Source organism: Procambarus clarkii, chromosome 16 (assembly GCF_040958095.1).
Source record: "Procambarus clarkii isolate CNS0578487 chromosome 16, FALCON_Pclarkii_2.0, whole genome shotgun sequence".
Taxonomy (NCBI): domain Eukaryota; kingdom Metazoa; phylum Arthropoda; class Malacostraca; order Decapoda; family Cambaridae; genus Procambarus; species Procambarus clarkii.
The window spans coordinates 36,129,907-36,137,679 of NC_091165.1; positions in this window are offsets into that span (position 1 = coordinate 36,129,907).

Consider the following 7,773-nt stretch of genomic DNA (forward strand, 5'->3'; position numbering starts at 1 on the left):
GGTAACAGTGCAGGCTACACCCCACACCCCCTGCATGGGTAACAGTGCAGGCTACACCCCACACCCCCTACATGGGTAACAGTGCAGGCTACACCCCACACCCCCTACATGGGTAACAGTACAGGCTACACCCCCCCCGGCATGGGTAACAGTGCAGGCTACACCCCACACCCCCTGCATGGGTAACAGTGCAGGCTACACCCTACCCCCTACATGGGTAACAGTGCAGGCTACACCCCCCCTGCATGGGTAACAGTGCAGGCTACACCCCACACCCCCTGCATGGGTAACAGTGCAGGCTACACCCCACACCCCCTGCATGGGTAACAGTGCAGGCTACACCCTACCCCCTACATGGGTAACAGTGCAGGCTACACCCCCACACCCCCTGAATGGGTAACAGTGCAGGCTACACCCCCACACCCCCTGAATGGGTAACAGTGCAGGCTACACCCCCTGCATGGGTAACAGTGCAGGCTACACCCCCACACCCCCTACATGGGTAACAGTGCAGGCAACACCCCCCTGCATGGGTAACAATGCAGGCTACACCCCCCCTACATGGGTAACAGTGCAGGCTACACCCCCCTGCATGGGTAACAGTGCAGGCTACACCCCCCCCCCTTACATGGGTAACAATGCAGGCTACACCCCCCCTGCATGGGTAACAGTGCAGGCTACACCCCCCCCCCCTGCATGGGTAACATTGCAGGCAACACCCCACACCCCCTGCATGGGTAACAGTGCAGGCTACACCCCCCCTGCATAGGTAACAGTGCAGGCTACACCCCTCACCCCCTACATGGGTAACAGTGCAGGCTACACCCCCACACCCCCTGCATGGGTAACAGTGCAGGCTACACCCCCCCCCTGCATGGGTAACAGTGCAGGCTACACCCCCCCTGCATGGGTAACAGTGCAGGCTACACCCCCCCTGCATGGGTAACAGTGCAGGCTACACCCCCCTTGCATGGGTAACAGTGCAGGCTACACCCCTCACCCTCTACATGGGTAACAGTGCAGGCTACACCCCCACACCCCCTACATGGGAAACAGTGCAGGCTAAACCCCCCCCCCTGCATGGGTAACAGTGCAGGCTACACCCCCCCTGCATGGGTAACAGTGCAGGCTACACCCCCCTGCATGGGTAACAGTGCAGGCTACACCCCCCTTACATGGGTAACAGTGCAGGCTACACCCCCCCTGCATGGGTAACAGTGCACGCTACACCCCCCCCCCTGCATGGGTAACAGTGCAGGCTACACCCCCCCCCCTGCATGGGTAACAGTGCAGGCTCCCCCCCCCTCTACATGGGTAACAGTGCAGGCTACACCCCCACACCCCCTACATGGGCAACAGTGCAGGCTACACCCCCCCTTGCATGGGTAACAGTGCAGGCTACACCCCCCACACCCCCTGCATGGGTAACAGTGCAGGCTACACCCCCCCCTGCATGGGTAACAATGCAGGCTACACCCCACACCCCCTGCATGGGTAACAGTGCAGGCTACACCCCCCCTGCATAGGTAACAGTGCAGGCTACACCCCTCACCCCCTACATGGGTAACAGTGCAGGCTACACCCCCACACCCCCTGCATGGGTAACAGTGCAGGCTACACCCCCCCCCTGCATGGGTAACAGTGCAGGCTACACCCCCCTGCATGGGTAACAGTGCAGGCTACACCCCCCCTGCATGGGTAACAGTGCAGGCTACACCCCCCTTGCATGGGTAACAGTGCAGGCTACACCCCTCACCCTCTACATGGGTAACAGTGCAGGCTACACCCCCACACCCCCTACATGGGAAACAGTGCAGGCTAATCCCCCCCCTGCATGGGTAACAGTGCAGGCTACACCCCCCCTGCATGGGTAACAGTGCAGGCTACACCCCCCTGCATGGGTAACAGTGCAGGCTACACCCCCCTTACATGGGTAACAGTGCAGGCTACACCCCTCACCCTCTACATGGGTAACAGTGCAGGCTACACCCCCACACCCCCTACATGGGAAACAGTGCAGGCTAAACCCCCCCCCCTGCATGGGTAACAGTGCAGGCTACACCCCCCCCCCCTGCATGGGTAACAGTGCAGGCTACACCCCCCCCTGCATGGGTAACAGTGCAGGCTACCCCCCCCCCCTCTACATGGGTAACAGTGCAGGCTACACCGCCACACCCCCTACATGGGCAACAGTGCAGGCTACACCCCCCCCCCTGCATGGGTAACAGTGCAGGCTACACCCCCCACACCCCCTGCATGGGTAACAGTGCAGGCTACACCCCCCCCCCCTGCATGGGTAACTAGGGTAGTGATGCAGGGGGTGTAGTGAAGAATAGGTGCGTAAATACCCACGTATTCGTATTATTAACTATGTGTTACAAGGTTAATGTGAGGCGAGATGTGTTACAAGGTTAATGTGAGGCGAGGTGTGTTACAAGGTTAATGTGAGGCGAGATGTGTTACAAGGTTAATGTGAGGCGAGATGTGTTACAAGGTTAATGTGAGGCGAGATGTGTTACAAGGTTAATGTGAGGCGAGATGTGTTACAAGGTTAATGTGAGGCGAGGTGTGTTACAAGGTTAATGTGAGGCGAGGTGTGTGGCTGACATGCTGCCTTGTCCCAGTCACTGAAGATTGGTAAGATAACACTTGGAATACTGCAGATCATTAACAATCTTCACAGTTATTCACAAATTAACTCTGAAATAGTTTACAGGTATACGGGTTCCTGAGCCTACTGGGCTCTATCATATCAACATTTGAAACTGTGTATGGAGTCAGCCTCCACCACATCGCTGCCTAATGCATTCCATTTGTCAACCACTCTGACGCTAAAAAAATTCTTTCTAATGTGTCTGTGGCTCATGTGGGTACTCAGCTTCCACCTGTGTCCCCTTGTTCGCGTCCCTCCAGTGTTGAATAGTTCATCCTTGTTTACCCGGTCGATTCCCCTGAGGATTTTGTAGGTTGTGATCATGTCTCCCCTTACTCTTCTGTCTTCCAGTGTCGTAAGGTGCATTTCCCGCAGCCTTTCCTCATAACTCATGCCTCTTAGTTCTGGGACTAGTCTAGTAGCATACCTTTGGACTTTTTCCAGCTTCGTCTTGTGCTTGACAAGGTACGGGCTCCATGCTGGGGCCGCATACTCCAGGATTGGTCTTACATATGTTGTGTACAAGATTCTGAATGATTCCTTACACTGGTTCCTGAACGCCGTTCTGATGTTAGCCAGCCTCGCATATGCCGCAGACGTTATTCTCTTTATGTGGGCTTCAGGAGACAGGTTTGGTATGATATCAACTCCTAGATCTTTCTCTCTGTCCGTTTCATTAAGTACTTCATCTCCTATTCTGTATCCTGTGTCTGGCCTCCTGTTTCCACTGCCTAGTTTCATTACTTTGCATTTACTCGGGTTGAACTTCAACAGCCATTTGTTGGACCATTCACTCAGTCTATCTAGGTCATCTTGTAGCCTCCTACTATCATCCTCTGTTTCAATCCTCCTCATAATTTTTGCATCGTCGGCAAACATTGAGAGGAACGAATCTATGCCCTCTGGGAGATCATTTACATATACCAGAAACAGTATAGGTCCAAGGACTGACCCTTGCGGGACTCCACTTGTAACGTCTCGCCAATCTGAGACCTCACCCCTCACACAGACTCGTTGTCTCCTGTTGCTTAGGTACTCCTCTATCCACCGTAGTACCTTCTCTTTCACTCCAGCCTGCGTCTCCAACTTTCGCACTAGCCTCTTGTGTGGCACTGTATCAAAGGCTTTCTGACAATCCAAAAATATGCAGTCTGCCCACCCTTCTTTTTCTTGCCTTATTTTTGTTGCCTGGTCGTAGAATTCAAGTAACCCTGTGAGGCAGGACCTGCCATCCCTGAACCCATGTTGATGCTGTGTTACAAAGTTCCTTCGCTCCAGATGCTCCACTAGTTTTTTTCGCACAATCTTCTCCATCAGCTTGCATGGTATGCAGGTTAGGGACACAGGCCTGTAGTTCAGTGCCTCCTGTCTATCCCCTTTCTTGTATATCGGGACTACGTTAGCTGCTTTCCAAATATCTGGCAGTTCCCCTGTTGCCAGTGATTTGTTATACACTATGGAGAGTGGTAGGCACAGTTCTCCTGCTCCTTCCTTTAGAACCCAAGGGGAGATTCCATCTGGGCCTATAGCCTTTGTCACATCCAACTCTAGTAAACACTTCCTCACTTCCTCACTCACTTGTGTGTGTGTGTGTGTGTGTGCGTGTGTGTGTGTGTGTGTGTGTGTGTGTGTGTGTGTGTGTGTGTGTGTGTGTGTGTGTGTGTGTGTGTGTGTGTGTGTGTGTGTGTGTGTGTGTGTGTGTGTGTGTGTGTGTGTGTGTGTGTGTGTGTGTGTGTGTGTGTGTGTGTGTGTGTGTGTGTGTGTGTATGTACTCACCTAGTTGTACTCAGCTAGTTGTGCTTGCAGGGGTTGAGCTCTGGCTCTTTGGTCCCGCCTCTCAACCGTCAATCAACAGGTGTACAGGTTCCTGAGCCTATTGGGCTCTATCATATCTACACTTGAAACTGTGTATGGAGACAGCCTCCACCACATCACTTCCTAATGCATTCCATTTGTCAACTACTCTGACACTAAAAAAAAAATTTCTAATATCTCTGTGGCCCATTTGGGCACACAGTTTCCACCTGTGTCCCGTAGTGCGTGTGCCCCTTGTGTTAAATAGTCCGTCTTTATCTACCCTGTCAATTCCTCTGAGAATCTTGTACGTGGTGATCATATCCCCCCTAACTCTTCTGTCTTCTTGCGACGTGAGGTTTAATTCCCGTAGTCTCTCCTCGTAGTTCATATCTCTCAGCCCGGGTACTAGTCTGGTGGCAAACCTTTGAACTTTTTCCAGTTTGGTCTTATGCTTGACTAGATATGGACTCCATGCTGGGGCTGCATACTCCAGGATTGATCTGACATATGTGGTATACAAAGTTCTGAATGATTCCTTGCACAAGTGTCTAAATGCCGTTCTTATGTTAGCCAACCTGACATATGCTGCTGATGTTATCCTCTTGATATGGGTTTCAGGGGACAGGTCTGGCGTGATATCAACCCCCAGGTCTTTCTCTCTCTCTGACTCGTGTAGAATTTCATCTCCCAAATGATACCTTGTAACTGGCCTCCTGCTCCCTACACCTATCTTCATCACTTTACATTTGCTTGGGTTAAACTCTAACAACCATTTGTTCGACCATTCCTTTAGTTTGTCTAGATCTTCTTGAAGCCTCAAGAAGTCATCCTCTGTCTTAATCCTTCTCATAATTTTGGCATCGTCAGCAAACATTGAGAGGAATAAATCTATACCCTCCTGGAGATCGTACACGTATATCAGAAAGAGGATAGGACCGAATACAGAGCCCTATGGGACTCCACTGGTGACTTTCACGCCAATCTGACGTCTCACCCCTCACTGTAACTCTCTGCGTCTTATTGCTTAGGTACTCCCTTATCCACTTGAGCACTTTACCAGTTACTCCTGCCTGTCTCTCCAGCTTATGTACCAGCCTCTTATGGGGGATTGTATCAAAGGCTTTCCGACAGTAAAAAAAAATGCAGTCTGCCCAGCCTTCTCTTTTTTGCTTAATCTTTGTCTCCTGATCGTAGAATTCCATTAAGCCAGGAAGGCAAGATTTCCCCTCCCTGAACCCATGTTCGCAATTTGTCACGAAGTCCCTTCTCTCCAGATGTGTTACTAAGTTTTTTCTCACGATCTTCTCCATCACTTTGCATGGTATACAAGTTAAGGACACTGGCCTGTAGTTCAGTGCCTCTTGTCTGTCACCCTTTTTGTATATTGGGACAACATTAGCCGCCTTCCATATTTCTGGTAGGTCTCCCGTCTCCAGTGACATATTATACACTATGGAGAGTGGCGAGCAGAGTGCCTCTGCACACTCTTTCAATACCCATGGCGAGATCCCATCTGGACCAACAGCCTTTCTCACATCCAGATCCAACAGGTGTATCTTGACCTCCTCTCTCGTAATTTTGAACCCTTCCAAGGCCGCCTGGTTTACTGCCCTTTCTCCTAGCGCAGTGACCTCACCTTGTTCTATGGTGAGGTCGTGTACGCGTGTGTGTGTGTGCGCGCGAGCGCGCGTGCGTGAAGTGGCACGTTCACATAAACACTTATACATTTGAATAATGATCATCCACCACAGGAAAAGAGATACTACATCACTTTAATGTTTATTTGTTTATGTAATGCTGTTTGTTTGTTTGTTGTGGAAACTATCCACAGAGGACGACACACTACCAGGTTAGAAGGTCAGGTTAGAAGGTCAGGCTGGAAGGTCAGGTTAGAAGGTCAGGTTAGAATGTCAGGTTAGAAGGTCAGGTTAGAATGTCAGGTTAGAATGTCAGGTTAGAAGGTCAGGTTAGAATATCAGGTTAGAATGTAAGGTTAGAAGGTCAGGTTAGAAGGTCAGGTTAGAATGTAAGGTTAGAAGGTCAGGTTAGAATGTCAGGTTAGAAGGTCAGGTTAGAATGTCAGGTTAGAAGGTCAGGTTAGAAGGTCAGGTTAGAAGGTCAGGTTAGAATGTAAGGTTAGAAGGTCAGGTTAGAATGTAAGGTTAGAAGGTCAGGTTAGAATGTCAGGTTAGAAGGTCAGGTTAGAATGTCAGGTTAGAATGTCAGGTTAGAAGGTCAGGTTAGAAGGTCAGGTTAGAATGTCAGGTTAGAAGGTCAGGTTAGAATGTCAGGTTAGAATGTCAGGTTAGAAGGTCAGGTTAGAAGGTCAGGTTAGAAGGTCAGGTTAGAAGGTCAGGTTAGAATGTCAGGTTAGAATGTCAGGTTAGAAGGTCAGGTTAGAAGGTCAGGTTAGAAGGTCAGGTTAGAAGGTCAGGTTAGAATGTCAGGTTAGAAGGTCAGGTTAGAAGGTCAGGTTAGAAGGTCAGGTTAGAATGTCAGGTTAGAAGGTCAGGTTAGAAGGTCAGGTTAGAAGGTCAGGTTAGAATGTCAGGTTAGAAGGTCACGTTAGACGGTCAGGTTAGAAGGTCAGGTTAGAATATCAGGTTAGAATGTCAGGTTAGAAGGTCAGGTTAGAATGTCAGGTTAGAATGTCAGGTTAGAAGGTCAGGTTAGAATGTCAGGTTAGAAGGTCAGGTTAGAATGTCAGGTTAGAATGTCAGGTTAGAAGGTCAGGTTAGAAGGTCAGGTTAGAATGTCAGGTTAGAATGTCAGGTTAGAAGGTCAGGTTAGAATGTCAGGTTAGAAGGTCAGGTTAGAAGGTCAGGTTAGAATGTCAGTTTAGAAGGTCAGGTTAGAAGGTCAGGTTAGAATGTCAGGTTAGAATGTCAGGTTAGAAGGTCAGGTTAGAATGTCAGGTTAGAAGGTCAGGTTAGAAGGTCAGGTTAGAAGGTCACGTTAGACGGTCAGGTCAGAAGGTCAGGTTAGAAGGTCAGGTTAGAATGTCAGGTTAGAAGGTCAGGTTAGAAGGTCAGGTTAGAATGTCAGGTTAGAATGTCAGGTTAGAAGGTCAGGTTAGAATGTCAGGTTAGAATGTCAGGTTAGAAGGTCAGGTTAGAATGTCAGGTTAGAATGTCAGGTTAGAAGGTCAGGTTAGAATGTCAGGTTAGAATGTCAGGTTAGAAGGTCAGGTTAGAAGGTCAGGTTAGAATGTTAGGTTAGAATGTCAGGTTAGAATGTTAGGTTAGAATGTCAGGGTAGAATGTCAGGTTAGAAGGTCAGGTTAGAATGTTAGGTTAGAAGGTCAGGTTAGAATGTCAGGTTAG